The sequence below is a fragment of the Papio anubis genome, chromosome 10 (genome assembly GCF_008728515.1).
Source record: "Papio anubis isolate 15944 chromosome 10, Panubis1.0, whole genome shotgun sequence".
Taxonomy (NCBI): domain Eukaryota; kingdom Metazoa; phylum Chordata; class Mammalia; order Primates; family Cercopithecidae; genus Papio; species Papio anubis.
The window spans coordinates 69,824,107-69,838,117 of NC_044985.1; positions in this window are offsets into that span (position 1 = coordinate 69,824,107).

Below are 14,011 nucleotides of genomic sequence, written 5' to 3' on the forward strand. Positions count from 1 at the left end.
TTTGGTTGTATGCCTGGCTTGTTTTCTTCGCTCACCCCTGGAGAATTGATGTTTGACACTGTCTTTGCTTCCTGAGGTTAACTCATCTACCTCCAGTATCCACTCTGTGCAATGTAGGCAAAAATTCTGTGGTTCACCCTTTTACTAATTTGGCCCAAAAGGTGAGTTTAGACAGCTGTTTTTGTCAGTTTTCTACTGCCATCCCAAAAAATGTAGTGGTGTAAACAACACACATTTTAGTAATATATAACTCTGGGTTAGCAATTTATTTTGTGGTCAACTGTGTGGTTTTTGGCTGTCTCTCTCAGGGTCACTTATGTAACTGCAATGATATGGTGGATCAACTGAACATGGATGGTGTGAGATACCCTCATGTCTGGAGGCTGCAGCTGGCTGTCAGGTGGGCCATGTGTCTCCAGCAGACTGGCCTGGACTTTCTCACACAGTGGCAGCTTTTCAAGAGATTAAGCTTCAATGTGTAAGCGTTTGTAAAGCCTGTGCTTGTATCACATTTACTGGTGTACCATTTACCAAAGTAAGTCATGTGGTCAAACTCTGAGTCCCATATTAAGGGACAATATAGAAGAACAAAGACACAGGAATTCATGTGTGAATTGTATCTATTAACCTTTTAAAAGACAGTTGATTATTGTTTTTTATAAAGTCATTCCCTTTTCTGCTTTATTGTGCTAGTCGGTAAGATGAAGGGTAAAGACGAAGGTGGGTAAATGGGTAAATCTGAGTAAATCTTTGATTTTTCGCATGCATCATATTTCATTTTACGGGAAGTTTATTTAACACCAGTCATGACCACTGCAAATTTGAATAGATCACTAAGCTAATTAACCAGAGCATTCAGCTCTTTTAAAATCCTCATGCATTTGCAAAGATATCTGAATCTCATCAAAAATGTCAGCACATCTATAGTTGAAATTTCATATTTTTATCTGCAACTTGATACTCTATTTTAACTTTATTTTTATGTAATAAATAAGATGGTAAAGTTAAGTAAGACTTTAAGCTATAAAGAATTGTTTTCCTTTTGCCTTTTTTTGTGCTTTTAACCTGGAATACCATAGATATTTGTTTGAAACTATATTGGTACTTTTAAGTTTTCATTTTTCATTTAATGTGAGAAAACTAACAACTGGCTTTTCAGCATCATATGTTAAATTACTAGAGATTTGATAGTTACATATAGACTTTAAAGAATGATGCCATTCTTCATTATAAATAATTTCTCTTTAGAGATCTCACTTTAGAAGTCTGAATGGGTTTCTACAACTTAAATTTGTATTACTCTTTTCGTGTTTTATCCCTAAAAAACACAAAAGGGTGGTTTAATCCCTAAGTTTAGCAAATGCTATTTTGGTAACAGACCATAAAATACAGCTTTTAACGCTTCTAAAATCGATACTCACATTCAACTGAAGGAGAAATTGCTTCTTTTTTCTTTCTTTTTTTTTTTTTTTTTGAGTTGTTTTTTTCCTAACAACAGTGCCCTTAACTATTCAGCATTCACATCTGTGACTTACACACAGCTTGCTATTTCACCTCACATAAAAAGAAAGTCAAAATGCTGAAATCAGACTGTTCAGGACTTTGAAGGAACACAAGCAGGTTACTTCTTTCTAAACAGAAAGGAACCTCAGCACAATAGCCTGACATTGCACACTGCCTGCTGATCTTGACAAGTTAGCCACATGTGAGCAACCAGTTGACCAAGACAAACTAAGGACACATACGGATGGATATGCTGTACATCATGTGTCCTGAGAGATTTGTTGCCTGTTACAGCATTTCTTTTAAAACATGATGATGGAGGATGTTATTATTTCTTCTACAAATATCTTACAAATCACAATTTAAGCACTGAAAAAAGAGACGTGCATTGTAAATTTAACTGTTGATTTACATGTTCCAATGGAGAAGTAAAAGAACACATTCAATGATGTCTTAAATTAGGAGAACATTTCAATGTCGATCATATTTTATTTTGAATTTCATGAATTAATATCTTTCTATCAAATATCCACATGTATTAAGTGAACATTCATATCCACTGTGAAGGCTACTATAAGCATAATTTTCTGTTTCAAAGCACATAACAACTGACAGAGGGGAAAGTAGTACAGGCACCACCTCTTCCTTGGCAGGAGGCTACCAACTTCCATCTAAAATTTGCTACAGAGATAACTGAAAGTTAATCCTAAGTATAAACCATTACCCCAAATTTAGGTATGTGGAAATGAGAATACAAATAACCTTTAGAATCTATTCTAAAGTTTACATAACCACAACAATATAAACATGGAATCTAGAGAAAGAAAAATAGCATTACCTTTGTTCTGTTTTTATCAGATCACATAGGGTAGAGTGCTACAGTGCAGAGAGAGGAGTGATGTAGATGGTGAAGGTGATGCTCAAAAAGCCACTTATCTTATGAGTTGGAAACATTTTAATTGATGACTAGACATAGGGGCATTAGCTCCAGAGGATATAACTCTAACCACCAAGTAAACGTTAAAAACAAGAAGATTTTGAAGCTGTATAAAATAGAAACTTCAAGCCAAAAGAGCTACTAATAAAGCAAGCTGCTTATATGGTAGTCAATCTTCCATCACTGAGGATTTTTTTTTAAAAGTGGAAAGATTATTTGTAGACAAGATTGCTACACTGAGCAGGAGTTTAGGGTATAGAACTATAAGTATATTTTTAATAATAAGATAATATTGCAGGCATTTTTTTAAAGTGGAGTTACTTTTGCTTTCTGTTCTCTGAATTTAACAAAGAATATTACTTTTACGTCAACCCATATGTAACGTGGGTAATCAAATGTATAGGCAACATAAACAATAACTTTAAAACATATGGACAAAGCTCATGCTCATATTAAATAAATGTCTCGTGGGAATACAAACAAAATTACATTACTAGAAATTATCTCCTGTTGCTGTTCCCTAATTTCTAGGTAACATTCCTCAGACCCTGAATCTCTCCTCACCTGCTTAGCTCATCTTTGGACCTTAAACCAGCTTGGTTCAAATTGTCAGTTACTAATAAACCTTAGATTCTCTTTCATGGATTATGTGCTGAACTCAATTACTAACTGCTTCTTCCTTTATTAACAGAGCAACCCTATTATGTCAAACCAGACTTGTTCCAGATGGAATGGTATATTCTAGATATCGTAAAAAGCCATAAATGGTAAAATGAAAACAATAAAATAAGTTGGACATCATCTGAAATGACCTCCTTATTTTACAGATGCTTTTGGGGGAATCCAACATACCACAGGTGACCATAGAAAGATTATCCTCTGGGTAAGATTCTGAGATTGGATTACTCACCCATTGTATTAGTTTCCAGAAAAACAGAACCACATATATATAAATTACAGGGGAGGGAGGAGAGAGAGAGAGAGAGAGAGAGAGAGAGAGAGAGACCGACTTAAGTTTTACATATGGGGTAGAGAGAGAGATTTATTATAAGAAATTGGCTCATGTGATTATGGAAACAGGTTAGTTCCAAGGATACACAGAATAAGTCAGTAAGGCAGAGAACCAGGATAGCCAATGATTTAGTTCTAGTCTGAGTCTGAAGGCCTGAGAACCAGGAGAGCCAGTTTTGTTGTTTCCCAAGGAGAGTTGATATTTTAGTTAGAGTCCAAAGGCAGAAAAAAAAATTTCCAGTTCTAAGGGCAGTCAGGCAGGAAGAATTCTGTCTTAATTGGGAAAATATTATCCTTTTTGTTCTATCTGGGCCCTCAACTAATTGGAAAAGGCCTATGTACATTACAGAGGATCATCTATTCTACTCAATTTATAAATTTAAAGTATATATATCATCTAAAAATACCTTCACAGAAACACTTGGAATAATGTTTCACCAAAAATTTGGGCACCTCATGGCTTGGTAAAATCGACACATAAAAAACATCACACCTACCATATGGCAATAAGGAACCATTTTTTGTTTTGATTTATTTTAAGTGGAGTTGCAATCATTCCTTGAATATAGTAGCTTTATAGTAAATAAGATTCTTGTCTTTGATGAATTGGGATGGTACACAGATGGAAATGTGATAGCTTATCCAACATCTGTATTGTGTGAGGGATAAAGTAGTAATGATACTATTAGAAATGTCTAACTGTTAAGTGCAATTGATTCAATGAACAAAGAAACAGACAGCCTGAAATTAGTCAACCACCATCTAGGGTCATGTTTGGAAGCCAAAAGTCCTCTGTGGTGGTGTTTTTTAAAAAAAGCTTCATCTTCAGCAAGGAAACAGTAGATTAGTCTGAAAACTAGGCCAAGGTTTGGTTGTGACTGTAGCAGAATTGCAGAGAAATTTTAATTAATAACCCTGTCAACTTTCCTCTGCTGACATCAAAGCACCAATAAGAACTATTATAACATCTGGTTGATGCACTTAAGAGCTTTGATTCTGTGATTCCCTGGAACCCTCTGATCCTGCTGAAGTTGCCAACTACACTCTTGCTAGAAGATAGCACCCTCCCTCGCCTGGAAATAATACAGAAGCTTTAGTTAGAATACATTTTGCCAGAATATATTTGTCCCACTTAAGAAGTATCCTTCATGGCTTCTAAGCACCTAACTAGGTCTTTTCCAGTTGAGAAAGAAAGGGCTGGCTGCCCCAGCTTTGAGAAAAAATAAATTATTTGCCAAAAAGCCTCAGTGAAAACAGCTAAGGATTAGATCTTAAGAGTGATAGACTGGCTTAATAAATGAGTTGATAAGACTTGGTTTTTTAATTGTTTCTTTATCCAGTATTAACTCTAAACAATTACTTGCAGACACTCCAATCCAAGAAGTATGGTAACTACAAGCTTAGACATTCACTGATGGGGACTGTGTTACCCAACCAAAGAAGAGAATCTAGAGCAGCAGTGTCATCGAAGCATGAGAGGATTCTAGATCAGGTGCTAGAGAAAGAAGATGAATTTCCATTGCAGCCTTAGTACCAATTACAGCAGGGTGACTGTAGTTGTTCTCACCAACCCTGTTATTTTAAATGTTTGTTTAAAAAAAAAAAAAAAAAAAAAAACATAACCAGGCACCACTTGTAAGAAATAGTAATTAGATGTAGTTAACATAAGATGTAAATATGCAGAAAACAGAAACTGGACCCCTTCTTTACACCTTACACAAAAATTAACTCAAGATGGATGAAAGATTTAAATGTAAAACTCTAAACCATAAAAACCCTAGAAGAAAACCTAGGCAATATCATTCTGGACATAGGCATGGGCAAAGACTTGATGACTAAAACACCAAAAGCAATTGCAACAAAAGCACTGACAAATCAGATTTAATCAAACTAAAGAGCTTCTGCATAGCAAAATAAACTATTATCAGAGTTGAACAGGCAACCTACAGAATGGGAGAAAATTTTCACCAGCTACCCATCTGACAAAGGTCTAATATCTAGAATCTACAAGGAACTTAAACAAATTTACAAGAAAAAAAAAAAAAAACACATCAAAAAGTGGGCAAAGGATATGAATAGACACTTCTCAAAAGAAGATACTGATGTGGCTGACAAGCATACGAAAAAAAGCTCATCATCACTGATCATTAGAGAAATGCAAGTCAAAACCATAATGAGACACCATCTCACACTAGTTAGAATGGTGATCATTAAAAAAGTAAGGGAACAATAGATGCTGGCGAGGGTGTGGAGAAATAGGAATGCTTTTACACTGTTGGTGGGAGTGTAAATTAGTTCAACCATTGTGGAAGACAGTGTGGCAATTCCTCAAGGATCTAGAACTGGAAATACCATTTGACCCGGCAATCTCATTACTGGGTATATACCCAAAGGATTATAAATCATTCTACTATAAAGACACATGCACACATATGTTTACTGCAGCACTATTCACAATAGCAAAGATTGGAACCAACCCAAATGCCCATCAATGATAGACTGGATAAAAATTATGTGGCACATATACACCATGGAATACTATGCATCCATAAAAAAGGATGAGTTCGTGTCCTTTGCAGGGATGTGGATGAAGCTGGAAGCCATAATTCTCAGCAAACTAACACAGGAACAGAAAACCAAACACTGCATGTTCTCACTCGTAAGTGGGAGCTGAACAATGAGAACGTATGGACGCAGGCAGGGGAACATCACACACCAGGGCCTGTTGGGGGGTGGGGGGCAAGGAGAAGGAGAGCATTAGGACAAATACCTAATGTATGTGGGGCTTAAAACCTAGATGACGAATTGATAGGTGCAGCAAACCACCATGGCACATGTATATCTATGTAATAAACCTGCACGTTCTGCACATGTATCCCAGAACTTAAAGTAAATTTTAAAAAGAAAAAAGATATAAATAGATCTGAGCAGTAGAAAGATTAGAATGTAGTAGATATTCTCAGGGGTCCACTTACCTCAAACCTTACCACAATCAGTGTGATGTGGACAAATTCTAGTTTAAAATGTCTGCATCTCTGTGATTAAAGCATGCTTCTGAAACTGGGGAAGGCTACTTTCTGGAAGTGCAAAGGAATCACCACCACCAAAAGTGGACTCAACAAATGATTCTTGGGAAGTGGTTATAAATGTCTAATTATCCTCACCACTCAGGTGAGATATTCTTTTTTTTCTTTTTTTAAAAAATTTACTAAGGTGTAATTTACACAACTATTTTATATAGAAAGATATAAATCATCTATTTGAAGTATACAGTTTAAACTTTATAATTTGAAATTTTTTGTTATAATCACAGGTATGTGTAACCATCACTGTAGTAAATTTTAGAACATTTTCATTACCTGAAAAATAAACTCCATACTAGTTAGCTGTCATTCTCCAATCTCACAGTCTATAAGCCACCTCTAAGAAATCACTAATTTACTTTCTGTCTCTATATATTTGCCTATTCTGGACATTTCCTATAAATTGAATCATATAATATGTCATTTTTGTGATTGACTTTTTTCAGTTAGCATTAATGTCTCAGGATTTGTCCCTGTTGTAGCATGTATCAGCATTTCATTCCTTATTATGGTGGGATAATATTTGTCTTTCATTTTCCTTTTTGTTTCTATTTATCTCACTTCTTTTTGTTCCATGCTGCTTTTATTGTTTTATTTTTATTGTTAAAATTTTCCAATGTGATAAAATTTCTTTAATAACATCTTTAGGACAACTTTTGAGTTATTTCTTTACAGATTGTTCTACTATTATATACAGTTGAATTTTGAACATGGGTTTGAACTACACAAGTCCACTTATACAAGTATTTTTTAAAATAAAAGTTATACCAAGTATGACTGCCTCTTCTACCTCTCCTTTCACCTCTTCCATCTCTACCATCACTAAGACAGCAAGAGTAACACCTCCCTCTTTCTCCTTCTTCTTAGCCTATTCAGTGTCAAGATGACAAAGATGAAGACATTTATGATGATCCACTTCAATTTAATGAATAGTAATATTTTTCTTCCCTGTAATTTTCTTAATAATATTTTCTTTTATCTAGCTTACTTCATTGTAAAAATATAATACTGTTTATGTTATCAATAAGGCTTCCAGTCAACAGTAGGCTATTGGTTAAGTTTTCAGGGAGTCAAAAATTATAGGAGATTTTTTTTACTGCATGTGCAGTCAGCACCCCAACCCCCACATTGTTCAAGGGTCAGCAGTACATGTTAATGTGTCAGAACCAGCTTCAGATGTGTACTAACTTAATTCCAGTGAGATAGAGAAATGCTACACCTACATAGCTCTATTTCTTTCTCCCCCTTACAGTATTATTTGTTGTATATCTTACATCTATAAATATTATAAACCCAATGATAGAATGTTACGAATATTGATTTACATAACTTTGTCTTTTAAAGAAACTAAAAGGAGACCAAGTATATATTTATAGCTTTTGTTATGTCAACCTTTCTATTTATCATTTCTCCATTTGTTCTGGTAAATTCAAGTTACCATCTGTTAGCATTTATTTACTCCAATACAAATCCGTTCCCATTCACCATTTTTCTGCTGTTTTTATCAAATGTATTGCATTTCTATACATTATAGGTGCAATAATAGATACACAAATATTGTTTTATACAATTGTTTTCTAAGTAAAGAAAAAAGAAAAATATGCATTTATGCTGTCTTTCACAAGTGCATAATTATCTTCACTAATGCCTTTGTTTTATCAAGTGACCATCTGAGGTCACTTACTTTCAAGCTAAAGAACTCCCTTTAGTACTTCTTATAAGATGAGTCTGATAACAAATTCTCTCCATTTTGGTTTATCTCCAAATGTCTGTTTTTTCTTAGTTTTTGAAAGATAGCTGTGCTAAGCATAGGCTTCCTGGTTGATAGTCTTTTTCATCCAAGTGCTTTGAATATGTTATCCCAGTTTCTGTTGGTCTTCATTTTTTTCTGATGAGAAGTTAGCTATTAATTTTAATGGGCTATCTTTCTAAGTGACAAATTGTTTTTCTCTTGCTTCCTTCAAGATTTTCTCCTTGCCTTTGGCTTCTAGCATTTTTATTGTCACATATCTCTTTGTAGATCTCTGTGTTTATCCTGCTCAGAGTTCACTGAACTTCCTGGATGTGTGGATTCTTGTTTTTCAGTAAATTTTGGAAGTTTTAAGCTATTTTTTAAAAATATTTTTTCCTCCTTTGTCTCCTCTCTGATATTCCTAATATGCATACATTGGTATGCTTAATAGTGTTCAACGCTTCTCTGAGGATCTGTTTATTTTTCTTCATTTCTTTCCTCTGTGTTTTGAACTTGCATAATCTCTATAAATCTATCTTCAAACTCAATAATTCTTTCTTCTGTCACTTTATGTCACCAAACTCAATGACACAATGTTATAAATATTAAGCACCACTAATTAATTTTTCATTTCAGTTACTGTACTCTTCAACTCCAGAATTTCCACTTAGTTCTTTCTATAAATCATTTTTATCTCTATATTTTTATTCTCTATTTTATACCACATTGTCTTCATAGCTTCTTCTATTTATCATTTTTTTAAATTTTTTTGAACATATTCATAATGACCACTTTGAACGTAGTCATAAAGAAATCTTTGTGTGTTAAATCTGACATCTGGTTACTCTCACATGTAGTTTTAAATGTCTGCTTTTTTGGTGTTTGAGTCATACTTTTCTATTTCATTTATGTCTCAAATGTTTTTTGTTGAAAACTCGGCATTTTAAATAAATTATAACAACAGTAGGTACTGGCCATCCCTCTTCACAACTTATTACTGCCGTTTGCTTATTAATTTGTTTACTGACTGTCTAGATTATTTTTATGAAGTGCTCTGGAACATAAACTGTTCCACAGATAAAGATAATCAAATCTGGGCTCCTTTGAGAGGTAGTTCCAGAGGCCAGTGGTTAAGATTTGTTCTGACTCAGGTGGACTCCAGCTGCTATTTCCTATGTTCTGTCAGGCAAACTAACTGGCCTGCAGTCTAACATATACATCTGATGAGTCTACCAACCTTCTTCCAACTGCCTTTCACAATTACCTCCACTGTTTCTGAGAGCACTTTTAGGCTTGAATTTCTTCAGCCTGGGTTACCCATAAAATGAGTTCCCTGGGAAAGAGATTAGTAATTATGAGTTTTATGCTTTGCTTCTCTCCAGACAAAATATCTGAGCTATGTCTCTGGATCTGGGAGTAGGGACAATGGTGCACTTCTCTATGAGTGACAGCCACCACTTTAGGAGCTAAGTGCTTCGTTAGGGTTGAGAAGGCATGCAGCAGCCTCACATCTTGTCAAATTGCCTCGCCCATGGTGGGGCCACCACTTTATGAATCTGAGGCACGGAGACTGAGGCTTCAGTATTTTCAGTGGCTCCATGCCTAAAGCATAACCTCTATACACTGAGTTGGAGTGGGCAGGAGAAGGGATTTCCTGCCTCTCAGGAACTCTCATTGAGAACTTAGGCTCAAGAGCAGGTAACTGGGGGAAAGATGAACCACCAGAGATGAAAGCCCTCTTACTGGGAGCTGAGGGGAGAAGGAGAGCTGTGTTTTTGGCTGAAATAGTCTGGAGTAGTTTCTTTCTTGATTTGGGAGAAGGGAGGAAGAGAGTGAGTCTCTATACAAATACCACAGACTGTCACCACTCTTCACTATTTAGTAGATTTTAATTAGTAAATGTTTATCTTCTCTATACCTTTGGGAATCATTTCCAATGACTTAGAAGAGTGGGTTTTTAATAAATAATTTTCACCAGTTTCGCTTGGGAACGGGTCCACAGAACTCCCATTGTCATACTGGAAGTACACCCTCCACGTGGTATCCTTCTGAGGCAGGTGTTCCATACCAATTTCTGATCAAGGTCCAACTGACCACAGGGTTGGTACACTGTAACTGTCACCTTCTGTTGGCTGCTTTCCCTACCTGGCATCACTTCTGTACTCTTCTATTAATGTACTTTGAAATCCTCAAATAAACTCCTTGCTCCTGAATCCTTATCTCAAAGTTGGCATTTGAATGATGCTAACCTGAGATCTCAAAAGTAATATTTAATCTTTTGAATTCTGCAATTAAACACTTAGAGATATAGAGACTGAATGAATAGTCGGTAGAATACAACATGAGACTGTGGGAAGGGGATGGGATCCAGAATATAGGTGCTAAGATTAGGTTTATATAAAAGAAGGGATACTTCCTCTCTTAAAGCAGGATAGCAGGAGGCAGAGAGGACGGATGCAAATGCAAGCATATGTATGCATTCGGTAGCAAGATTTTCGCAACTGAGATGACTTTCCACTGGAATCTTTATACTACCTAATGTCCTTTAGCTTCACAGAATGCCTAAACACCCTAAAGTTATGCTTGCTTGCTAAAATATACAAATGATGAGCCTAAGGCTTCCTTTCCTTTAAAGCTCCTTTGGATGCCACTGCTGAAGTTTGCCTGAGACTTCTCTTCATTATTGTACTCAAGTCTAATTTAGCATGAGTGTCTCATTTATTCTTTCAATATGTTAGTATACACAGTAGGACCATGATCCAATCTTTTAGAACTGAGAACTCTTTCCCCTCCTTTGGATGCCCTTCTATCTCTGCACTGATCTGTTAGCATTGATTTTAAAGATGAACTCTCAAAGGACTAATTTACTTATATTTCTTATGTGAAGTTGCTCGCTGTAAATCTACATACTCGCTGAAGATATGATGAAAAAGACAGGTCCTAGAGAGGTTAAGAAAAGGGAGAGCATATTCAGTTAGAGATGCTGAATATGCTCTTCCTTTTAAAAACCAAATCTTTTTTTCTTCAAGAAAGACTCAATACCAAGATAGATTTGGACTTTAAATGGACCTTGAATGATGAGCAAAGAAACCAAAAAACTGAAAGGTGGTTTAGGTAAAAGGAAATGACAAATCACAAAGCACTAAATATGTTTGAGGAATTATAAGTTTAACAAGATAGATTTCATAAAGTTTAAAGAGAAAATTCAGAGATAGATTTGAAATATGTTATGAAAAGCCTTAACAAAACAGTCTGCTTAATTTGATAAAGAATGGAGGATTATAAAAAAGTTAATTTAGAAGTTTGTCTTATTTAAGCCAGGCTTTAAGAAATGCTATACAAAATTATGTAGTTTTGTCTTCATTCTTTGTAATACCTACTGTATCACTATGACCATTAATTTAGACATGGGGTTTTTCATATAGTCATCTTGGAATCTGTGTATTTTTTTTTTACTTTGTAATACCCCAAAACTAATTATGATAACAGGCAACACATTTTCAGATACTATCATCATTCCTGTTTCATTGTCTTGTTTAGTTAGTCCTGAAAGCATGCCTGCTTATTTTATGTGAAGTGCTTTTCTTCCTTTTGCTGTTCAGCCTCCAGTTCAGAACTCTGGTATTATCTTTCTGCTTGGATGAATATCTCTGTGTAGCTGCTTTAAAAGAGACAGAGAGAGAGAGAGAGAGAGAGAGAGAGAGAGAGAGAGAGAGAGAGAAACCATACTGATACCTAATGGAGAGACTGCATTCTTGAATTTCATTATTAGAGATATAACCACCAAATTGACTTGAAATGTGAGATGCAGGTGTCCACAAATGTAACTTTCCAAGTTATAATCAAAATTTTACATTTAACTTACCATTGCCTCTCTATAAAAAATTCATTTTTGTGGTTTTTATATATGCTTTATCCTCATAATAATTTGGTTAAAATATATAAAAATATATAATATTTGGTATGTATATTCGGTAAAAAATGAAGATATATTTTGTAAACATATATGTATATGGAGCTACACCTAATAAATACATTGTCCTGCCCATTTTACATTTTACCAAAATAAACACAAAATGTTATATATATGTATGGAGAGAGAGAGAGAGAGAGAGAGAGAGAGAGAGAGAGAGAGAGGCAGAGACAGAGAGAGAGAGACCCTTGTGAAATAGAAAATGCACCTGATTTGGAAGCTCAAAATCTATGTTCAAGTTTCAATTCTTAGAGTTGAATAACTGATCTCTTGAGCTTTTAGAGTGTCTATATGTCTGCAAAAGAAAGATAACATGAGAATTATATATAAGACATGCCAAGTATATGCATGTGTTAAATTTAATTATTGTATAATTATGTATATAATTATATAATGTAAATAAAGATGTTTAGAATAATTCTTGCAGTATTAGCAGGTAACTAAAGAATAATCATGCTTCAACTTTTTTCTCTTTAGTATAATTACAATCATTTCAGTCTGCCACTGTATTTTACCCATTTTAATTCTGAAACATAATAGATATTTCACATTCATCAAGAATACCATACATACTAGATAAAAAACTATGGTCAGCAAAAAAGATGTTTGTCATATTTAAATGGCTATGAATACTTGGATGTGTGAGATCTGTCATAAATTCTAATTTCAGTTCTGTCACTTGGTTCATAAAACATGCAATCTATATCAATACATAATATCTATATCAATCTATTTTCTACTTCAATATTGAAAAATCCAGAGTTAAAAGTTGGCCCTAAAATGAAAGTCATGTTTCATATAACCATAATATTACCTAATAGAAAAACATTAGTAAGTTGGGGCATAGAAATAGTTAAATTATTTTTCAGTCATTACAGTAATAAATTGTAAATGCAAACCACTTATTCTGTTCTTATCTGTAAATCAGAAAATAGGACGTCTACATATGCTCAAGCTCTAAAATTATGTAGTTTTATAATATGCTAATTCTATTAATTTTCTAATAAAGAATTTAAAATATAAACTAGTTTCAAAATACTTAGGTTTCAAATAATGCAGGAAGCATTTTCAGTTTTCTACATTCATCAAAGATGAGGCTTACGTTTCTTGGGTTGGCATATTTCAGATATGGCATGTCATATTCAACAACTTAAAGATGGCTGGGCGTGGTGGATCACACCTGTAATCCTAGCACTTTGGGAGGCCCAGGAGGGCGGATCACTAAGTCAGGAGTTCAAGACCAGCCTGATCAACAAGGTGAAACCCCATCTCTACTAAAAATACAAAAATTAGCCAGGCGTGGTGGCACGTGCCTATAATCCCAGCTACTCAGGAGTCTGAGGCAGGAGAATCACTTGAATCCAAGAGGCATAGGTTGCAGTGAGTCAAGGTCATGCCACGGCACTCCAGCCTGGGTGACAGAGCAAGACTCTGTCAAAAAAAAAAAAAAAAAAAAAAACCAAAAAACAAAACAAAAAAAAAAAAAAACTTGAAGACTAGAGAGGTTAAAATACGGAGGGAAAGGATATGTTTTAAAGAAAACAAACACAAAATAATAAACAAATGCATTTAATATCCACTTTATGAGTAGAAGAGACTTGTCTATTTTCTAGTGAAGAATGGTCACTGTGAGCAAAGCTTCTTTCATTTCACATTGCCTTTCTCAAGATTTGTATCATTACATGTTTGCAATGCACTGTAATGTCACAGTTACTGTTATGAATAATTACAAAGTGAGATGTGTATTTTATGAGACTGTTCCAGAGAATGAA